This window comes from Schistocerca americana, chromosome 4, assembly GCF_021461395.2.
Source record: "Schistocerca americana isolate TAMUIC-IGC-003095 chromosome 4, iqSchAmer2.1, whole genome shotgun sequence".
Lineage (NCBI taxonomy): Eukaryota > Metazoa > Arthropoda > Insecta > Orthoptera > Acrididae > Schistocerca > Schistocerca americana.
Genome location: NC_060122.1, coordinates 247,948,088 through 247,972,335, shown reverse-complemented (window position 1 = coordinate 247,972,335; position 24,248 = coordinate 247,948,088). Strand labels below are relative to the sequence as shown.

At 44.0% G+C, this 24,248-nt stretch overlaps 1 long non-coding RNA gene across 1 annotated transcript; it reads left to right on the top strand.

The window, feature by feature from the left end:
• The first annotated feature begins 1,538 nt into the window (after positions 1-1,538).
• On the top strand, positions 1,539-20,797 carry LOC124613208. Its single transcript, XR_006979620.1, has 2 exons — positions 1,539-1,595; positions 20,306-20,797. It is a non-coding gene; the product is annotated as an uncharacterized LOC124613208 (long non-coding RNA).
• The last annotated feature ends 3,451 nt before the right edge of the window (positions 20,798-24,248 follow it).

Sequence of the window (24,248 nt, the reverse complement as noted above, 5' to 3'; positions counted from 1 at the left end):
ATCGCTGAAGACGACACGTCTCCATTCGTCCCTCCATTCACGCCTGTTGCGACACCACTGGAGGCGGGCTGCACGATGTTGGGGCGTGAGCGGGAGACGGCCTAACGGTGTGCGGGACCGTAGCCCAGCTTCATGGAGACGGTTGCGAATGGTCCTCGCCGATACCCCAGGAGCAACAGTGTCCCTAATTTGCTGGGAAGTGGCGGTGCGGTCCCCTACGGCACTGCGTAGGATCCTACGGTCTTGGCGTGCATCCGTGCGTCGCCTCGGTCCGGTCCCAGGTCGACGGGCACGTGCACCTTCCGCCGACCACTGGCGACAACATCGATGTACTGTGGAGACCTCACGCCCCACGTGTTGAGCAATTCGGCGGTACGTCCACCCGGCCTCCCGCATGCCCACTATACGCCCTCGCTCAAAGTCCGTCAACTGCACATACGGTTCACGTCCACGCTGTCGCGGCATGCTACCAGTGTTAAAGACTGCGATGGAGCTCCGTATGCCACGGCAAACTGGCTGACACTGACGGCGGCGGTGCACAAATGCTGCGCAGCTAGCGCCATTCGACGGCCAACACCGCGGTTCCTGGTGTGTCCGCTGTGCCGTGCGTGTGATCATTGCTTGTACAGCCCTCTCGCAGTGTCCGGAGCAAGTATGGTGGGTCTGACACACCGGTGTCAATGTGTTCTTTTTTCCATTTCCAGGAGTGTATTTTTAAGAAAATACTTCGTTATATTAAAAAAATTAAAGCTAAATCTATGAAAACTGGTATTTCAGTTCTCAGATATAAAGAGGTATGTATTATGGAAACATCACCACAAAAAAGCAAAAGATATAATTAACAAAATTTTTGGGCTCCAGCTACCTGGTCGCTTTTTGGTCAGAAGTACGTTCGAAAAGGACCATGCTTCTGTGACCTTAATTAGCGTGAAATATTTAGAAATCGTTGCAATTTGTGAGCAATATAAAAATTCGATTACAGAAAAACAAAAAAAAGGGAATCTATCAAGGCCATACAGCCTATTCGAGCGAAGCAGCGGGCCCTAAGCTAGTATTTCAGTAACAGTAATGTTCAGTGCATCTGGCACAATAACAACAGTACGAAGAAATAACGAAAGAAAATTGCATCATATCGTACAATGCTGTGGTATTTCCTATAAAAACTAACCACACTGATGTCACCTTTACATGAATACTGGCGGAACTCCACCTGTATGAAGATGTATCCTTATATGAGGTCACCTGCAAAATAAAGTACGACTTTTCTAGAACGGCTTACGTCCGTCGGCAGAGAGCCGTACACACATACGTGGTTCTCCTTGTGTTAATTTTTTATGTTTATCTTTTCCGCAGGGTCACGTTGTAGTAAAGTGTGAGAGAGAACTCTATGTGGGCGTTTTATTTTGATCTAAGGTTGCTAATTGCACGCTAGGCAGGGGACGCCGCTCCCCGCACGGGTTTCCGCGTAACAGCGGTCACAAACCGGCACCCGCGTCTGGTGGAAGGCCGGCGGCAGCTCCAGTATATAAGCTGGTCGCGGCGCCGGTACGGCGATTCACATTTCAGCCGGTTCCGCCACCATGTTCCGCCTTCTGGTGAGTCAGAGTCTGTGTATGTACGTGTTCGTGTGCGTGAGTCGCCTGTCCTACTGGCAAGGTGACCACCTCTGCGTGTTCTCTGTTAAAGCTGGTCATAACTCGGTTTTCGTTTCTCATTTTTTTTATTTTTCATTCTCTATTTAGAACGGGCAACTCAATAAAGATCCATGTCAGAGTCAATTTCCGGAAAAATACCGCCGAGTTGATAGTTGGCCAATGGGAGTCCCAGTTGGGAATGCACTGAAGTAATAAAGGTCTTGAGACACCTCCCAATATCGTGTCGGACCTAGCGTTGTGCAGCAACTCTACGTGGCGTGGGCTCAAGAAGTCGTTGGATGTCCCCTGCAGGAATATTGTACCGTACTGCCTCCGTAGGCGTCCATAATTGCGGAAGTTTTGCTGGTGCAGGATGTTGTGCACGAGCTGACCTCTCCATTATGTCCAATAAATATTCGATGGCACTCAAATGGCTGCGAATGGTTTCCAAGTAGCCGAACATAGCCATTTTGTCAATGACCCGTTCAGATGGACCAGAGAGTCCAGTTCAGTTCAAGTAAATACAGCCCATACCATTCTGGAACTACCATCATCTTGAAACTTCCTGGCAGATTAAAACTGTGTGCTGAACCGAGACTCGAACTCGGGACCTTTGCTTTTTGAGGGCAAGTGCTCTACCAAGAGCACTTGCCCGCGAAAGGCGAAGGTCCCGAGTTCGAGCCTCGGTCCGGCATACAGTTTTAATCTGCCAGGAAGTTTCATATCAGCGCACACTCCGCTGCAGAGTGAAAATCTCATTCGGGCACCATCATCTTGTATATGCCTTGTTGCCAACTTGGGACCCAACCGATATGGTCACGAGCCTAGGAGACTCGGTGCAAGCGATGTCGTGCAGTTAGCAAACACACTCGCGTTGGTCGTCGGCTGCCGTAGCTCGTAAACGCCATATTTCGCCGTACTATCCTAACGGATTCGTTCGTCGTACGTCCCACACTGATTTCTGCAATTATTCACGCAGTGTTGCTTGTCTGTTAGCACTGACAACTATGTGCAAACGCCGCTGCTCTCGGCCGTTAAGTGAAGACCGTCGGCCACTGCGTCTTTCGTGGTGAAAGGTAATGTCTGAAATTTGGTTTTATCGGTACACTCTTGACACTGTAGATTTCGGAATGTTTAATGTTGAATTCTCTAATGATTTTCGATATTTTAATGTCCCATTCGTATAGCTCCAACTACCAACCCACATTCAAAGTCTTTTGATTCCTGTCGTGCGGCCATAATCACATCAGAAACATTTTCACATGAATCACATGAGTACAAATGACAGCAACGCCCATGCACTGCCCTTTCATACCTTGTTTACACGATACTACCGCCATCTGTACAGGTGCATATCGCAGTCACATGACTTCTCTCATATCATTGTATCTGAGGGGTGAATTCCAGTTCCGGCAAATGCCTTAAAACCAAGGAAATCGTCCCTGAAAGCTTAGTCAGAACTGGAAGAAGTGAACTATTTATTATGTAATTCTGGGACAATAAGCCCTACAGCAGAACTATGAAATACTAGATTATGTTAAAGTATAATTTTTAAAGGTGTGCATACAAAGTAAACACGCTCGACACGTTTGAACCATTTTCTATATCTGCAGTCCATTGCCGGCAATGGAGGGTGAAGCTTTGACAATGCCAGCCACTCGTGCTGGCGAAACGTCAGAAAAATCATTACATGAACGTCGGCCGAAGAACCCGAGACAGAAGCCAACAGACAGTTTGTCAAATAAGATAATGTTGTTGGACGCTGGGTTTGTAGTGACGTCTACGTTCTAACTGGTCCCAAAGATATTGTTAGGTTCATGTCGGGTCTCTAGACAGGACAGTCCATTTCTAGAATGTTATTGTCCACAAAACACTGTCTCACATAGGCTGCTTTACAACATAGTACATTGTCATAATGGTAAAAGCAAATGACACCTCCAAACTGTTCCTGTACTGTATGCAGTACACAATGCTGTAACGTGTGTTTACATCTTTCGGCATTTATTGTTTTCCTAAGCGCAAGCCGGCCGCCGCTATGGCCGCGCGCTTCTAGGCACTTCAATCCGGAACCAAGCGGCTGCTACGGTCGTAATTGCGAATCCTGCCTCGGGCATGGATATGTGCGATGTCCTTGGGTTTAAGTTCTTACGTATAGGGGACTGATGACCTCAGGTGTTAAGTTCCATAGTGCTTAGAGCCATTTGAACCATTTGAACCTAAGCGCAATAAGGAGACCCTACCAATCCACGATAAATGCCCCCATATCGTGACGCCGCCTCCTCCCTACTTCACTGTTGACGCTACACATGAGGACAGTTAACGTTCTCCAGGCATTCACCAAATTCAGACTGATTCTTTTTAACTCCTTGCGCACATGAATTGTGCTATCTGGACTGCTAGAAGCACTTTGTAAGTAGCTACTGATGCCTTCCGCTGATTTTATGCCATTTATTATAACCGCCTTCCACAACGCTTTATGGTCCTTTCTGTCAGTACATAAAGTAAGTAGGGTCTTAGTTTAGCTGTGATTGTTCTTTCGTGTTATCACTTCACAGTCACATCCTCGACAGTCGACTTGCCCAGCTATAGAATGCCTGAAATCCTGGTGGATTTGCTAAAGCCGTCGGCACACGGACCGTGCAGCCGAACGTTGAGCGTTGAGCGTGCCGAGTTTTTGACGTCATAGTGTGGAATAGCACGTTCGGGAGTCCTTCCGGACGTGCAGAGTAATATCTAGCAAGTCAGATACTCTCAGCGTGCGTCTGAGCGTTGACCCGTGAGATGGCACAACGCCACCTACGTCCCATGCACGCCATCTCCCTTGAACACAATGTTGCCAGGCGCCATATTGGCATTCATTTCAAGCCTATACGTATATGTGCTGTTTCTGAGCACCAGCAAATTGAACATCACTGGGAAACCCGTTGTTAATTGTGTGATCCGTTGCAATAAAATAACGAGAAACATCATATTCGTGGCAAAAGAACTATTGTAACTTGAGTATTACGAGAATATGCTATTTGAAGGCAGTGATACACTGAGAATCCACCTAAAACGCATTGTTCTTGGTACAATTTGTTATTAGTAAATTTCAATTACTAAGGTAGCAATGGTTAAAGCTTTCAGCAAGCGTTAACATCCTAGGAATGGCTACTAAGCAAATGATGTTTTTAGCGTGGTGAGTAGCGTCGCTGCTCTGGGATATTTCGATGTGCAGGTGGTGGTTCGCGACTCACCATTTCCGAATTTTCTTTTTTCTAACATCTGGGTTTTTATCAGATTCTGATACTTTATTATTAGTTTAATGTAAGTATATTCTATAATTTGTGATGTTACGTAAATATAAGTTCACCTTTTTTTGGGTGTTGGATTGGCTTGATCTACAGGACAGCTTGCGCTACTTGTATAAAGATATTTTGCTCCTTTTTCTTCTAAGCTTCGTAATTCACATGTTGCAAAGATTCTACTACTGAGTAGGAACAGTGATCAAGTAAGACTGACTTTGGGGTTTTACTAAAATGTGGGAATGATGAAATAATGTTTATTTTATGTGAAGAAGTTTTGCAAATTTGTATCGCACTGTTTGTAATTGAACTTTTATAAGCCCGTATCCTTATTGATTGGAAATGGTACTTTCCTTTTCGTGGACAATGGAAGAAATGTGTGTTTTAATAGAGCTAACGTGGGAATTTTAGGCGCGCCCGTTTAGTAAACATTGTGATTTACGAACTAGAAACATCCCGCAACTGCCGCCGGAGTGCGTTGTTATCACGTGTACCACGTTGCAGCCCACGTACCGTATGCACAAGTCGCATCATTTCTGAGCGTCCAGCAGCACGCTGAATTCGGCACGGTCAATGTTGACGTTCGACAGCACGGCCCTTGTGCCGACGGGTTAACCATTTGACATTCAAACACCATTCCACGTTGGAGGTCGCTGAGCCGACACCCCCGGGATAACAAGGCCGTCCAGCAGTCTTAGTGACGTCACACTAAGCGGCCCATAGCCGACGCAGCAGTCCACGGACACCTCCGTACAGACGCGCCTGATGCTAACGATCTTCATTCCGTCATACAGAAAGGAGCGAACTATAATTCGAATCAAAGGCCAAATTATATATATTCTTGTAAACAGCATAAAGGTTTATACCGAAATACCGATTACATATATGGGCAGGAATAGGTTCTAGAACTCCTCTGAAAAGTGTTTATCTTCAGTACCAGAATGAACATCAAATTGTCAGGTTTTCTAAATAGAAAAGCACTTTGTTAGTAACAGACAGCAATAATGAGACTTGCAGTTGGTGATTTCTACGTGGAAAAGGAAATAAGTTGTAGAGAGATTGAAAATGGTAAGTGAAGAGAGCCTCAGCCTTTTGCTCACATTCTTACATGTAATGCACTTGGTTGTTTTTCATTTCCGTACCTTTCATAACATTTTTAATATTATTTCAAGAAGTGTATCTTCAATAGCAGAGTGAACTTCAAATTGTCAGGCATTTCTTAAAGGAAAAAAGCAGTCCCTTAATATCACAGTGCAAGACAGAATCTTGTGTTCAGTGATGTCTATGTTAAAAGGAGAATATTTGATATCTATCTTTTGTTTCCATTCTTTATTACTGGGGATACGTTTGTAAAAATTCTTGAAAAGAGCTGTCACCATGAACATATGAGTAAATTCACAATAGTCATGTGTTTTATGAGATAAAGCGAACTCTTGTTACCTTATTGTAAACGAAAGTTGTGAGGGTTTTGCTATGTATGACAGTGTTTAAGATAACTTACTTTCAGTGTAATAGCTTGAAAATGTTAAGTCCTGCTGTCAGTTGGCATTTGCCACCACCTGTATGCGAGTTTTAAAGCTAAATAGTGTTCTGACAATTATAAAATAGTGGCAAAGTTCCTCAATCGATTAAACTTATTCCTGCCCGTATATGTAATCGGTATTTCGTTATGAACCTTTATTCTCTTTACAAGAATACATATAATTTGGTCTTTGGTTCGAATTATAGTTCGCTCCTTTCTGTATGACGGACAGAAGATCGTTAGCATCAGGCGCGTTTGTACGGAGGTGTCCGTGGACTGCTGCGTCGGCTATGGGCCGCTTAGTGTGACGTCACTAACACTGCTGGACGGCCTTGTTATCCCGGGGGTGTCGGCTGAGCTCTCTTGCCCGACGAATCAAGCTGTTACCGCTTCTCTACTGACAACAACTACAACGCCTCCTTTCATATTGGCGAGTCCGCCTGTTGCGCCGTCTAGTGGTCAATTCGGCTTTGCGTAAGGGCGTCCGGATGATTTAGATCAGAGGATGTACCTCCACAATAGTGCAAATATAGACGGAAATATAAACCAACTTGTTCCGTCCAACCACGGTACTTGCTATAGAAAATATGAAATGCCCACTTTACTCTAGAACTTGCGTTCAACACTGCTCGGTGCCTCTCGGATTTGTTTTTACAGCAGTGACAACTATAACATTCACAGCAGTATGAACAGGTTTACTGTTGAAGGGTTGGCCGAAATGTGCACAGTAGAAGAGTTCAAAACATGCAGTAGAAGAGCAGCACAGTGACACTGTGCAGGGCGTTCTTGCTGGGACGGCAATCACATCACAATAGTGATGCACGTGTAAGCCGTCGGCACACGGACCGTGCTGTCGAACGTTAACGTTGAGCGTGCTAAGTTCAACGTGCCGCTGAACGCTCAGGAACGATGTGACTTGTGCATACGATACGTGGGCTCCAACGTGGCATACGCGATCGCAACGCACTCCAGCGGCAGTTGCGGGATGTTTCTAGTTCGTGAATCACACTGTTTACTCAACGGGCGCGCTTAGAATTCCCACGTTAGCTCTATTAAAACGCACATTTCCTCCATCGTCCACGAAAAGGAAAGTACCATGTCCAATCAATAAGGACACAGACTTATAAAAGTTCCATTACAAACAGTGCGATACAAATTTGTAAAACTTCTCCGCATAAGATGAACATTATTTCATCATTCCCACATTTTAGTAACCCCAAGGTCAGACTTATTTAATCACTGTTACTACCCAGTATCAGAATCTCTGCAACATGTGAATCACGAAGCGTAAAAGAAAAAGGAGCAAAATATCTTTATACAAGTAGCGCAAGCTGTCCTGTAGATTAAGCCAATCGAACAAAGTCACCCCTCAGAAAAAGGTGAATTTATTTTTACATAACATCAAATATTATAGCATATACTTATATTAAACTAATAATAAAGTATCAGAACCTCATAAAAACGTGAATGTTAGGAAAGAAGTTTGAAAGTCTTACGACGCGAACCACCGCCAAAACAAAAACTCATTAGTCGACAGAGGCGCTACTCATTACGCTAAACAAACAATACACTCTTTGTTCTGAATAATATTGTGTTACCCGTTGCTAAAAACGTTAATTGTAGATAATTATGTTACTAATTGAAATTTAATTATAAGAAATTGTACGAAGAACAATGCGTTTTGGGTGGATCTTCAGTGTGTCCCCCCAATAATTCTTTCGCTACGAATACGATGTTTCTCATTATTTTATTGAAACGAATCACACAACTAACAACGGGTTTTCCTGTGATTCTCAATTTTGTGGTGCTCAGAAACGGCATATATACATATATGCTGAAATGAATGCCAATATGGCGCCTCACAACTCTGTACTGAAGGGAGACGGCGCGCGTGTGACGTAGGTGGCGTTGTACCATCTCATTGGTCAACGCTCAGATGCACGCTCAGAATATCTGACATGCCAGATATTGCTCTGCACGTTCGGAAAGACTCCTGAACGTGCTATTCCACGCTATGACGTCAGAAACTCGGCACGCTCAACGCTCAACGTTCGGATGCACAGTCCGTGTGCCGACGGCTGTAGGATCGCCGCAGTCTTCTGTGTTTGATGTGGTACGTTTCGGTGACCGCACTTTTCCCTGTCGGGAAGTTATTTATACAGGGTTATTACAAATGATTGAAGCGATTTCACAGCTCTACAATAACTTTATTATTTGAGATATTTTCACAATGCTTTGCACACACATACAAAAACTCAAAAAGTTTTTTTAGGCATTCACAAATGTTCGATATGTGCCCCTGTAGTTCGGCAGACACCAAGCCGATAATCAAGTTCCTCCCACACTCGGCGCAGCATGTCCCCATCAATGAGTTCGAAAGCATCGTTGATGCGAGCTCGCAGTTCTGGCACGTTTCTTGGTAGAGGAGGTTTAAACACTGGATCTTTCACATAACCCCACAGAAAGAAATCGCATGGGTTTAAGTTGGGAGAGCGTGGAGGCCATGACATGAATTGCTGATCATGATCTCCACCACGACCGATCCATCGGTTTTCCAATCTCCTGTTTAAGAAATGCCGAACATCATGATGGAAGTGCGGTGGAGTACCATCCTGTTGAAAGATGAAGTCGGCGCTGTCGGTCTCCAGTTGTGGCATGAGCCAATTTTCCAGCATGTCCAGATACACGTGTCCTGTAACGTTTTTTTCGCAGAAGAAAAAGGGGCCGTCAACTTTAAACCGTGAGATTGCACAAAACACGTCAACTTTTGGTGAACTGCGAATTTGCTACACGAATGCGTGAGGATTCTCTACCGCCCAGATTCGCACATTGTGTCTGTTCACTTCACCATTAAGAAAAAATGTCGCTCCATTACTGAAAACAAGTTTCGCACTGAACGCATTCTCTTCCATGAGCTGTTGCAACCGCGCCGAAAATTCAAAGCGTTTGACTTTGTCATCGGGTGTCAGGGCTTGTAGCAATTGTAAACGGTAAGGCTTCTGCTTTAGCCTTTTCCGTAAGATTTTCCAAACCGTCGGCTGTGGTACGTTTAGCTCCCTGCTTGCTTTATTCGTCGACTTCCACGGGCTACGCGTGAAACTTGCCCGCACGCGTTCAACCGTTTCTTCGCTCACTGCAGGCCGACCCGTTGATTTCCCCTTACAGAAGCATCCAGAAGCTTTAAACTGCGCATACCATCGCCGAATGGAGTTAGCAGTTGGTGGATCTTTGTTGAACTTCGTCCTGAAGTGTCGTTGCACTGTTATGACTGACTGATGTGAGTGCATTTCAAGCACGACATACGCTTTCTCGGCTCCTGTCGCCATTTTGTCTCACTGCGCTCTCGAACGCTCTGGCGGCAGAAACCTGAAGTGCGGCTTCAGCCGAACAAAACTTTATGAGTTTTTCTACGTATCTGTAGTGTATCGTGACCATATGTCAATGAATGGAGCTACAGTGAATTTATGAAATCGCTTCAATCATTTGTAATAGCCCTGTACAATGACAATGTAACTGGGTTAAAGCCGAATATATCATTATTACGTTGTTATTCTGGGACAGACCACAGATCACTGGTACCAAAACATTCAGAAAATACTCCTGGACAACCTCCGGAATTTCTTCAGCGGTATTCCGTTTAACCCTACACATGAAGCCTAATAGTGGATGATGGATGGTTCTTTAGTATCTGCAATTACTATATGCCAATGTTTACTTCTCTGCTGTAAGCTCTGTTCGTGGAATACATCTTCTGGGGAATTCAGTTATTGTTCCAGGAGTCTCTGCAGCTGTTGTCCCTAACATTCTCTGAATACTTTCGTGTTGCTGGAAGCCTGATAAAGGGTGGACAGTGTACGAAGAAAATCTTACGGGTTGTTTCAGTGTAATAATGAGATTCCTCAAGCGAAATGAAGGAATGGGCGTTAATATAGCCTTCTTCGTGTTAGTGTGCCATAGGAGGCACCATATCAGTTCACTTTTAGAAACTGCAAATTTAGGGTCTCGCTGGAAGTGCTTCCGTTTATTGTAACTCCTACTGTGAGACAGAAGCCTATTTAATTACCCCTCTACAGGAAGGGCAAAAGGAAGTGGTAATTAACGACGCTGTAGCACATGTTACCAAACATAGAGTGGAGGAGGCGTTGTTAGATTATTGCTTTTTATCTCCTGCGAATGTAGAAAATAGAAATTGAACTGATAGTCACAAAGTAATACGATAAACGTATAAAGGGAACATTTTCAAACTGTGTGAATACTTCTCACGTAGCTGCTTTAGCATAATATAGCTAGCAGAAAATATTAATTTCTATGACCTAATAACAAAGTATCTAGCTCACACTCGTTTTTAGTTTGTGTGTTGGAACGCGTAATAATATTTGAGCGAAAGACGACCCATTCATTAAATGTTGTCAACCAAGGTCCATTTCAACATACAAGTACAGGGATTCACTGCATAGCGTACAACGAAATAAAAAACTACGGCGCTGTATGGATGCCATTTGGCCGTTAGATGCAGGTAACTCACAAGTATTCTAGAACTCAGCAACATCAATAAGTGGCATAACCCTACTATTTCTGAGTGACTTCTGTTAGAGGAATGACTGCTTGCACATATAGCTCTCCATACGTCCGCTGTTTATTCATGATTACCAGTAGAATGGAACACTAGCTAGCTCCAGATCCAGATCCTTGCCTCAAACTAGTCTTCTGAGTATAGCGGCAGACGACCGCCATTAGCGTTCTCTCTTCATCAACATACATTTTTACGATACACAAGGGCAGACTGCTAACACAGTGTTTGTTCTCACTCTGCCCTACGTCCACATATGAAGCATAATTTTCACAAGGCATTCTTCTTGCCAGATTTATGTGTGTCATTAACAAACTTTTAAAAAGCGTATTAGGACAGATATTAATAATCATCGATCCATTCCACTATTAACGTTCTTCTCAAAATTTTTGGAAAGTTTATGCATTTGAAAATAATATGCAAATCTGACATTATACGACTCGAATTCCCGATATCGGGAGTGTTCTCTCCATTTCACCTATCGTGATTTAAAAATCTTTAAATGGAGAAATTTCTTCAATATGGTTTATTATCTAACCAAGGAACTCAGAATTTCGAAAAAATATAAAATTTTATTACAGATTTACAATAATGCTTCTTTGTGACGATGGACTTATATAACTAACTACAGAAGCTAACATGTATTTATCTTCATAATGAACTAACAGGTTATATTCTTCCCTTACTATAAAGAAAATTGTAATTCACTGCGTATTAACATTGTCACTCATTAACAACAAAAATGTCCAATCACATTTTGAAGTTTTTTAAACTATTCGTGTTAGCTTTGTGAAATGTGTACGCGTGCCAGTGCGTCTGCAGTCTAAATTACACAATAGAGAAACTTCATTGTGACATCACTTGCAAGGATGCAGTTACATTCGCAGAAACGTGATACGTTTGTGATCATTTGTATGTTCCACAGAAACGTTTGCATAATATGTTCATTATTTTAAGGTCCAACAGATGTGTTCCTGCTGTGATAACATACAATATGTGACCAAATGTATCCTGACATTTGGCTGAAAATGACTTACAAGTTCGTTTCGCCCCCCATCGGTAATTCTGGAATTCAATATGGTGTTGGCCCACCCTTAGTCTTGATGACAGCTTTCATTCTCACAAGCATACGTTCAACCAGGCGCTAGAAGGTTTCTCGGGGAATGGCAGCCCATTCTTCACGGAGCGCTGCACTGAGGAGAGGTATCGATGTCGGTCGGTGAGGCCAGGCACGAAGTCGGCGTTCCAAAATATCCCAAAGGTGTTCTATAGGATTCAGGTCAGGATCCTGTGCAGGCTAGTCCATTACAGGTATGTTATTGTCGTGTAACCACTCCACCAGAGGCCGTGCATTATGTACAGGTGCTCGATTGTGATGAAAGATGCCATCGCCATCCCCGAATTGCTCTTCGACAGTGGGAAGTACGAAGATGCTTAAAACATCACTGTAGGCCTGTGCTGTGATAGAGCCACGCAAAACAACTAGGGGTGCAAGCCCCCTCCATGAAAGACACGACCACATCGTAACACCACCGCCTCCGAATTCTACTGTTGACACTACACACGCTGGCAGGTGACGTTCACCGGGCATTCGCCGTACCCACTCCTGCCACAGGATCGCCACATTGTATACCGTGATTCGTCACTCCACACAACATTTTTCCACTGCTCAATCGTCCAATGTTTACGCTCCTTACACCAACCTAGGCGTCGTTTGGCATTTGCAGGCGTGATGCGTGGGTTATGGTGTCTAATGTCACGATGTCTAACGAGTACTGAGGTCGCTGATATGGAGTACCTGGCAGTAGGTGGCAGCACAATGCACCTAATATGAAAGGCGTATGTTTTTGGGTATGCCCGGATACTTTTGATCACACAGTGTATCTCTGACCGTATTTTAATAGTCAAATAAGAGGTTGCAGATGAAGTTACTCTTTGAAGTGTACATTGGCTGATAAAATATACTAATTTAAAAGAATTCGGTCATTAATTTTTCATGTGACACAGAGTATGTTAAGTGGTGCATCCTAGTTGGGATAATGAATTTCACAAATCGTTGGATAATATGCAAAACTTGACAGGCAGGTTGTCACTGTTATTTGGCCACAATTTTGTTCCAATTTGTATTTCTTAAATTTAATTTGACTGTTTAACATCACGACACTGATAGACGTACACGAAATGATTTGTGGTGACTCTCACTCTCATAAACGCACTTCCTCTGAAGATAAAATTTCTCAGTTCTAAACCCATAATAATATTATTTTAATATTAAATAGATTTAGTATCGATATATTAATATTACTTATAGGGGGTGTAGATGGCCAGATATAGTGATACACATACATGTTAAATTTGCAGAGTAAGACAGCTTCCTTAGGAATGAAGGATATACATATATTAACACGCTTGGACCAACCTAACATTGCAATGTAGACGACAGTATAGTGATAAAGTGCAAGAAGAGAGCAAGACGAGCATTTTCAGCACTAATTATTATAAGTAAATAGGGCAAAGAGAGATGACGGGGCTAGCACAGCGTCGAGAAAAAAGAAAGAACACATCATTAATTAAAATGATTTCGATGCAAAAGAAGGAGGTACGAAATCAGATTTGGTAGCGGTTAGCAACTGAAATGGTGTAACTATGTTGGCGGTGTCATTGAGTGACAAGGAACTTACGTCAATCAGTGAAAAAGCTAACAAAAAACGTTACATAAAGAGACTCGGAAATAAAACATGTACGTTATTTTATGCCGTTTGCCACCTTTGGTCCTCTAGACTATTTTCCTATCATCTGTGCAAATACGATCCGAGTGGTACTGTACATTATTCCTGTCAGTAACTTGGACTGTTAAGATGTTAAGCCGATTGTTCAATATTTCTCGCACTTAACTGCTCTTGCTACCTCCGGAATTTGTGGATGGCAGTGATTTTTTTTCCGTTTGACTCCATGAAACTTCATAATTCAGATGTTCGTAAAACAATGAGGCTGGTGTATAAGTCATAACGTTTTTGTTTTGCAGCCTGTTGGTGTTCCGGTTGCCATGGTTTTATTTGTCGATTGTAATTTTTCTATTTGTAGTTTACGGTCACTATTTGAGTTTATATACTATCGTTTGGAAGTGGTTGTTTGAGATCTTCACGTTGTAAAATGGAGTATCAAGTGGAGAAATCGGAACATTTCCGACATATTCTTCTGTTTCATTTCAATAGAGCGGTGACAGCAGCGGAGGCAGACAGAAACATTTGCGGCGTGTATGGGGATAATGCGATAGGACAGAGCACGGCAAGAAAATGGTTTTCTCTTTTTAAGTGTGATCGTTTTCCACATTCAGGAAGATTTTCGATGTTTGAAGTAGATCGTTTAAACGAAATAGTCCACAATGAATCACGTCAGTGTACTTGAGAAGTGGCATATGTGATGAATTGAGGTCATTACACCATCGTCCGACACTTTCATGCAATGCACGCAATTGGGTGTATGGGTGCCGCATGCTACAAGCCAAAGTCACATCAGCAGGTGACCGTGTGTGCATCCCTGCTTGCTCGCCATCAACTGTTTCGTGAACAATGCCGACCATTCCTATCCTCTATCGTTACTGGTGACGATAAATGGTATTTTTATGCTAACATAAGGAAAATAAACGAATGTTTGAGATCAAATAAAGGAGCAGTTCCCCGTACAAATATCTGCGCGCATCCACAAAACATAATTTTATGCAGTTGGTGGAACAATGACCGTGTGATGTACTACAAATTGCTTGCCCAAAGGGTATCCACCAACGATGACATTTATTGTCAACAGCTAAGGCGTCATGCAGACGCAATCCGAGAACAGCGACAAGGAAGACAGCGTGAAGTGATGCTACTCCACGACAAGGCCCGCCCACATCCTGCTGGAATGACAAGAAACGCTGTACAGGAGTTTGGTTCGGAAGTCATTCCGCAAACACTTTATTCACCTGATCATGCGCCCTCAGATTTTCACCTCTACCACTGTCTGTCGAACAAACTTCAAGGAACTTCCTTTCCGGGTGACAATTCGCTCCGAAGATGGCTCGGTGAGTTCTTCGCGTCAGTACCACATGGTTTCTTCAGTCGCGGAATCGGAAAGCTACCCCAGCGTTGCCAGACATTGTACACTGAAGAGCCAAAGAAACTGGTACGCTTGCCTAATATCGTGTAGGGTCCCCGCGAGCGCGCGGAAGTGCCACAGCACGAAGTGGCATGGACTCGGCTAATGTCTGAAGTAGTGCTGGAGGGAATTGCCACCATGAATCCTGCAGGGCTGTTCTTAGGTCCGTAAGAGGGGGTGAAGATCTCTTCTGAACAGCACATTGCAAGGTATCCCAGATATGCTCCATGATGTTCGTGTGTGGGGAGTTTGGTAGCCAGAGGAAGTAAAATCGGAAGAGTATTCCTGGAGCCACTCTGTAGCAATTCTGGATATGTGGGGTGTCGCATTGTCCTGCTGGAATGGTCGAAGGCTGTCGGAATGGACAATGGACATGAATGGATGCAGATGATCAGACAGGACGCTTACGTACGTGTCACTTGTCAGAGTCGTATCTAGACCTATCAGTGGTCCCATATCACTCCAACTGCACACGCCCCGTTTCAGAGCCTCCACCAGCTTGAACAGTCCCCTACTGACACGCAGCGTCCATGGATTCATGAGGTTGTCTCAATACTCGTAAACGTCCATCCGTTCGATACAATTTGAAACGAAATTCGTCCAACCAGACAACATGTTTCCCGTCAACAACAGTCCAATGTCGGTGCTGACGAGCCCAGGCGAGGTGTAAGGCTCTGTGTCATGCACACATCAGGCGTACACGAGTGAGCCTTCGGCTTCGAAGACCCGTATCGATGACGTTTCTTTGAATGATTCGCACGCGGAGACTTGTTGACGGTCCAGCATTGCAATCTTCAGCAATTTGCGGAAGGCTTGCACTACTATCACGTTTAACGATTCTCTTTAGTCGTCGTTCGTTCCGTTCTTGCAGGAGCTTTTTCCGGCCATAACGATGCTGGAGATTTTATGTTTTACCGGATTCCTGATATTCACGGTGCGCTCGTGAAATAGTCGCAGTGGAAAATCCCCACTTCATCGCTGCCTATGAGATGTTGAGTCCCATCGCTCGTGCACCGACTGTCACACCACTTCCAAAGTCATGTAAATCTTCATAACCTGATAGTCTGGTAGCAGTAACCCATCTAACAACTGTGCCAGGAATGTTTTCTCATACAGGCGTTGCCGACCGCACCACCGTACTCTGGCTGTTTACATATCTCTGCATTTGAATACGCGTGCCTATATCAGTTACTTTGGCGCTTCAGTGTAAATATTGAAGCAGATATATTACTGATGACTTATGTCTCTGTTGTATGTAGTTTTTGTGTTTCTTAAAGCTATGGGAATGCTACGAACTTATGCAAGAACGTAATATTCTCTTTTTGGGGTTGTGACTATACGGTTAAAAAATTAAGTGCACTACTGGCCATTAAAATTGCTACACCAAGCAGAAATGCAGATGACAAACGGGTATTCATTGGACAAATGTATTATGCTAGAACTGACACGTGATTACATTTTGGGTGCATAGACTGAGAAATCAGTATCCAGAACAACCACCCCTGGCCGTAATAACGGCCTTGATACGCCTGGGCATTGAGTCAAACAGAGCTTGGATGGCGTGTACAGGCACAGACCCCCATGCAGCTTCAACACAATACCACAGTTCATCAAGAGTAGTGATTGGCGTATTGTGACGAGCCAGTTGCTCGGCCACCATTGATCAGACGTTTTCGATTGTTGAGAGATCTGCAGAATGTGCTGGCCAGGGCAGCAGTCGAACATTTTCTGTATCCAAAAAGGCCCGTACAGGACCTGCAACATGCGGTCGTGAATTATCCTGCTGAAATGTAGGGTTTCGCAGGGATCGAATGAATTGTAACGTCCACTGTTCAAAGTGCCGTCAATGCGAACAAGAGGTGACCGGGAGGTGTAACCAATGGCACCCCATCCCATCACGCCAGGTGATACGCCAGTATAGCGACGGCGAATACACGCTTCCAATGTGCTTTTACCGCGATGTCGCCAAACACAGATGCGACCATCACGATGCTGTAAACAGAACCTGGATTCATCCGAAAAAATGACGTTTTCCCATTGGTACACCCAGCTTCGTCGTTGAGTACACCATCGCAGGCGCTCCTGTCTGTGATGCAGCGTCAAGGGTAACCGCAGCCATGATATCCGAATTGATAGTTTATGCTGCTGCAAACGTTGTCGAACTGTTCGTGCAGATGGTTGTTGTCTTGCAAACGTCCCCATCTGTTGACTCAGGGATCGAGACGTGGCTACACGATCCGTTACAGCCATGTGGATAAGCTGCCTGTCATTTCTGCTGCTAGTGATACGAGGCCGTTGGGATCCAGCACGGCGTTCCGTATTACCCTCCTGAACCCACTGATTCCATATTCTGCTAACAGTCATTGGATCTCGACCAACGCGAGCAGCAACGTCGCGATACGATAAACCGCAATCGCGATAGGCTACAATCCAACCTTTACCAAAGTCGGAAACGTGATGGTACGCATTTCTCCTCCTTACACGAGGCGTCACAACAACGTTTCATCTACATCTACATCCATACTCCGCAAGCCACCTGACGGTCTGTGGCGGTGGGTACTTTGAGTACCTCTGTCGGTTCTCCCTTCTATTCCAGTCTCATATTGTTCGTGGAAAGAAAGATAGTCGGTATGCCTCTCTGTGGGCTCTAATCTCTCTGATCTTATTCTCATGGCCTCTTCGTGAGATATACATAGGAGGCAGCAATATACTGCTTGACTCCTCGGTGAAGGTATGTTCTCGAAACTTAAACAAAAGTCCGTACCGAGCTACGGAGCGTCTCTTCTGCAGTCTTCCACTGGAGTTTATCTATCATCTCCGTAACGCTTTAGCGATTACTAAATGATCCTGTAATGAAGCGTGCTGCTCTCCATTGGATCTTCTCTGTCTCCTCTATCAACCCTATCTGGTACGGATGCCACACCGGTGAGCAGTGTTCAGGCAGTGGGCGAACAAGTGTACTTCAACTTACTTCCTTTGTTTTCGGACTGCATTTCCTTAGGATTCTTCCAATGAATCTGGATCTGGCACCTGCTTTTCCGGAACCACGAGGCTGCTACGGTCGCAAGTTCGAATCCTGCCTCGAGCATGGATGTGTGTGATGTCCTTAGATAGTTAGGTTTAATTAGTTCTAAGTTTTAGGGGACTGATGACCTCAGCAGTTAAGTCCCATTGTGCTTAGAGCCATTTGAAGCATCTGTTTTACCGACGATCAACTTCATATGATCCTTCCATTTTAAATCACTCCTAATGCCTACTCCCAGATAATTTATGGAATTAACTGTTTCCAGTTGCTGACTTGCTATATTGTAGCTAAATGATAAAGTATCTTTCTTTCTATGTATTCGCAGCACATTACACTTGTCTACATTGAGATTCAATTTCCACTCCCTGCACCATGCGTCAATTCGTTGCAGATCCTCCTGCATTTCGGTACAATTTTCCATTGTCAGAACCTCTCGATATACCACAGCATCATCCGCAAAAAGCCTCAGTGAGCTTCCGATGTTATCCACAAGGTCATTTATTTATATTGTGAATAGCAACGGTCCTACGTCACTCCCCTGCGGCACACCTGAAATCAGACTTAGTTCGGAAGACTTCTCTCGATTGAGAATGACATGCTGCATTCTGTTATCTAGGAACTCTTCAATCCAATCACACAATCGGTCTGATATTCCATATGCTCTTACTTTGTTTATTACACGACTGTGGGGAACCGTATCGAACGCCTTGCGGAAGTCAAGAAATACGGCATCCACCTGGGAACTCTTGTCTATAGCCCTTTGAGTCTCGTGTACGAATAGCGCGAGCTGGGTTTCACACGATCGTCTTTTCCGAAACCCATGCTGATTCCTACAGAGTAGAGTTCTAGTCTCCAGAAAAGTCATTATACCCGAACACAATACATGTTCCAAAATTCTACAACTGATAGAAGTTAGAGATATAGGTCTATAGTTCTGCACATCTGTTCGACGTCCCTTCTTGAAAACGGGATGACCTGTGCCGTTTTCCAATCCTTTGGAACGCTACGCTCTTCTAGGGACGTACGGAAAACCGCTGCAAGAAGGGGCGCAAGTTCCTTCGCTTGCTCTGTGTAAAATCGAACTGGTATCCCATCAGGTCCAGCAGCCTTTCCTCTTTTGAGCGATTTTAATTGTTTCTCTATCCCTCTGTCGTCTATTTCGATATCTACCATTTTGTAATCTGTGCGACAATCTGGAGAAGAAACTATAGTGCAGTCTTCCTCTGTGAAACAGCTTTGGAAAAATACATTTAGTATTTAGGCCTTTAGTCTGTCATCCTCTGTTTCAGTACCATTTTGGTCAAAGAGTGTCTAGATATTTTGTTTTGATCCACCTTCCGCTTTGACATAAAACCAAAATTTCTTAGGATTTTCTGCCAAGTCAGTACATAGAACTTTACTTTCGAATTCATTGAACGCCTCTCGCATAGCCCTCCTCACAGTACATTTCGCTTCGCGTAATTTTTGTGTCTGCAAGGCTTTGGCTATGTTTATGTTTGCTGTGAAGTTCCCTTTGCTTCCGCAGCAGTTTTCTAACCCGGTTGTTGTACCACGGTGGCTCTTTTCCACGTTTTATGATCTTGCTTGGCACATACTCATCTGATGCATATTGTACGATGGTTCTGAACTTTGTCCACTGATCCTCAACACTATCTGCACTTGAGAGAAAACTTTTGTGTTGAGCCATCAAGTACACTGAAATCTGGTTTTTGTTATTTTTGCTAAACAGAAAAATCTTCCTACCTTTTTTAATATTTCTGTTTACGGCTGAAATCATCGATGCAGTAACCGCTTTATGCTCGCTGATTCCCTGTTCTGCGTTAACTGTTTCAAAAGGCAACGCCGATCAACTACAGTTTGTGTATGAGAAATCGGTTGGAAACTTTCCGCGTGTCAGCACGTTGTAGGTGTCTTCAGCGGCGACAACCTTGTGTGAATGCTCTGAAAAGCTAATCATTTGCATATCACAGCATCTTCTTCCTGTCGGTTAAATTTCCCGTCTGTAGCACGTCATCTTCGTGGTGTAGCAATTTTAATGGCCAGTAGTGTAATATAAATTTTAAGACCGTTTAACTTGCAAAATAATCAGGAAATGTGGTGAGACTGAGCGGTGCCTACTGCGTTTTGTTGCAGCTGTTGTTCCTGGCGCTGGTGCTATCGGCGGTGTTGACTGTCGAGGCTGCCGGCTACGGATACAGACGCGGCGGCTACTACGGCCGCGGCTATGGCGGCTACGGTGGCTACAGGCGTGGCGGCGGATACTACAGACACGGATAGCCGCGCCTCCACACCACCTGCTGCACCGACACCTCTCTAGAGAACGGCTGCGCCACCAGAAACGTAGTTACAGATACAATCTCCTAGCTGCACGTATATCAGTGTCCATAAGTTACTTCCAATTCATTCCTTGTATGTGACTGAACAAGAAATGATTTTCTAAGTGCAACCAAAGATTACAGATCAGCTTATCTATGCATTACGTTTGGTCAATACTCATCCATTATGACAGTCAACTGTCGAAGAAATATATAAATGTTTTACATCTACTATGTAGCAGATATGTAGCTCCAATGTAACAGTTCATTTATAAAAATTAAAGAAATACAAAAGATTGTTTAATTAAAATCGTTGTATCTCATACACCGCCTCTGCTTTCTGAATTATACCTGTGTCAGAGGGATATCTTCTCACATATAACTGACGTAAACATTCAGATTATATAACATTCCTTCCACAGTCGAACAAGTAAAGCTACGAGGGTGAGTCAAATGAATTAAATATTATTTATTCTGCAGAAGTGGTACAAAGCTGTATCATCTTTCAACATATTTCCCACGCTCAATGCAAGTCCTCTAGTGCTTACAAAGTGCATAAATTCCTTTAGAAAAAAGTTCCTTTGGTAGTCTGCGCAACCGCTCATGCACCATGTGACGTACCTCTTCATCAGAATGGAACTTCTCTCCTCCCATTGCGTCTTTGAGTGGTTCATACATATGGAAATCATTTGGGGCAAGGTCTGCTGAGTATGGTGGATGAGGAAGACACTCAAAATGCAGGTCCGTGATTGTTGCAACTGTTGTACGGGTAGTATGGGGCCTTGCATTTTCATCTTGCAGAAGGACACCTGCTGACAGCAATCCACGTCTCTTTGATTTAATTGTAGGCCGCAGATGATTTTGTAGGAGATCTGTGTATGATGCACTGGTGACAGTGGTCCGTCTATGGGTGAAATGCTCCAAAATGACGCCTTTTTCGTCCCAAAAGAGAGTCGGCATAACCCTCCCTGCTGATGGTTCAGTTCGAAACTTTGAAAGAAAATTACTGTTAATGAAGTAAAAGATCCACGCAGTGGACACCAAATGAAAAAGCTACTCCTTATGTTTCTGAGCTAGACTGCCATTAAAATGTGTAGAAACTGTTAATCAGAACTCAGGGAGAAGTTGTAGTCTAATTCACAATAGATTTATTGATCTTAAACAAGACAAGACAACAAAATTATTAATGAAACAGCATACAAAAATATTTATTTAAAAAAGCCTTACTAAAATGGGATCTATGGTGGACAAAGTGATCTGCTGGGGATCGACACACGACACTAACCAGAACACAACTCGCTCTATCTCACTTCCTACACGTGAATCCAGGTTATGGCATCAAACTACACCATCACTAATCATCTATATTCTACCATACAAAAAAAAAGGAAAAATATGGTTCGAAAGAACAGGGTCCTGAGAAATAGATATTGTAGCCCTACGTCGCAGCAGCGAATACTTTACTATCCTACTGGTCAAGGCGGCACACTACAATGCGTTCGGCGACTGAAGTCATGGACGTCGGAAATCTGTTATTAAATGCGCGTTGCCGAAAAATGCAAGTACGCGGTCTCGCGCTCGGTTAATTCAGAACGCAGGTACTTCCCTAAGAGCCTCTGAAACCCTGACGGATTCCAGTATGCAGGTGGACCCGTTTGCTGGTCTGCCAAACCAATCTGACTCCGTGCCACGACTGTGCATGTTGATATACGTCAAATGCTTAGACGGCCGACTCAAGACAAATAAGTACACCCACACATCACTTGTTGTGACCGAGATGATATAATCAGTACCTCTGACGGTTCAGAAGGTGACTGGCACACGCTCTAAGTCACACCCTAGCAAAGGACACAAGTCTCACCGTTTAGTAGAGACCTGCAGTTCTTTACTAGCGAAGCGCCAGTACAAGAGACATGTACAAGAGTGCTGATCTTCCTTTCTCCCCATTTCCTCATCAGCTTGGTTCCAAAAGCACATTTCTCTTTTTTGACTTCCCCCATTTCCACACAAGCCAATCACGAGCTGAAGCCTGGCATTCTAAGCTCGCTGAATGCTCTTTGCACTGCAAACCGATTTGACCAATCAGAGACTTAAAGTTAATTGGCAGAAAATGGAAAAAAATTCAGCTTCGCACCGTCTTTCCCACAGGTTTGCCGTGTCTTTTGCTAACACAATACAGAGTGGAAGCACAGCCCTCCATAATCAGCTTATTATCTCCCCTGTTGCGTCCATTTCAAAGTTTGCAAAGAACGGCCATAAATTCGTATTGACAAAACATGTTTTCAAACAGAGTCTGGACGTTTGGGCCCCAGTTTCCCTGTCCCACGGACATTTGCAGAATGTTTACATTTCTTTTGGCGGCTTGCTCGCTAACAAGGCCTGCAATGCGCTGCCGGCGACTTTTCGGCGCTAGGCTGTATACCTGGACATCTGGCGCCAAAGCTAATGTGTTTTTCACAAGGCAACCACTGCACGCAGCCGTCTGGAAATGTCTCTTCATCGTTCCCCAGAAAAAAATGCGCTTTGTCACCCCACCAACGCCGTGCTTTTACTGTAGTCGTTTAAGTCGGCACCCTGTTCCTTTGAACGCAGGTAAAGCTTATCGTATTTCTTTCCCTAGAGCTCGCAAACAAGACCATAAACTGCTGCCCACTATTTCATCGCCATGTATGAAGTCATTCCCCCATATATCGTATTTCTTACACCGTATCAGAAGTGAGAGTACCCTGCAATCTGTCAACTCCTTTGGTTTTGGTGATGAGGAATGGCGCCATTCCTTGCTCGCTCTCTTCGTTTCCCATTGGTGAAAGTGAACCCAGGTTTCGTCCCCAGTAACGATTCTTGCAAGGAAGCCATCACCTTCTCGTTCAAAGCGCTGAAGAAGTTCTTCACAAACATCAACACGTTGTTCTCTCATTTCACGAGTCAGCTGCCGTGACACCCATCTTGCAGACACTTTGTGAAACTGGAGCACATTATACACATCATGATGACCCATGACTAATCTGTAAACATGCTGCAATGTCATTCAGTGTCACTCGGTAGTTTTCCTTCACTATGGCTTCAACTGCTGCAATGTTCTGTGGAGTCACAACTCGTTGAGCCTGACCTGGACGAGGAGCATCTTCCACTGAAGTCACACCATTTGCGAACTTCCTACTCCATTTGTAGACTTGCTGCTGTGACAAACATGCATCACCGCACTGAACCTTCATTCGTCGATGAATTTCAATAGGTTTTACACCTTCACTACGCAAAAAGCGAATAACAGAACGCTGTTCTTCCCTGGTGCAAGTCGCAAGTGGGGCGGCCATCTTTATACTAATACTGCGACGGTATGTGTGCATCTGCACTATGCTGCCACCTACAGGCCATTCTGCATGCTGTTTGTAGCACACTTACCAACTTACAGGATAACAGCGCGAAATTTTGATTTGTTATTACAAATGTAAGGTTTTCATTTGACTCGCCCTCGTACGTGGCCTCTATTCAAATCTGGAAATACAAACTGAGTGTATTTTTAATCAGTTCGTTTAATGTTGCGACGTCAGTATGGTCGTTAGCGATTCCCTTACGCTACAGGTATTTTTCTTTATATTTTTTCTTGTGGGAAGGGTGGGAGGGGGAGGGGGGGGGGGTTGAGGGAAATCCATTCCAGAATATTCAATCCATCCTGGAATTCTCCCGATCTTTTGTGAATAGAAATACTGAGCCAGAATTTAAATTTAGTTCTCCCTAATTTCCTAATGTGGATGAAGCAC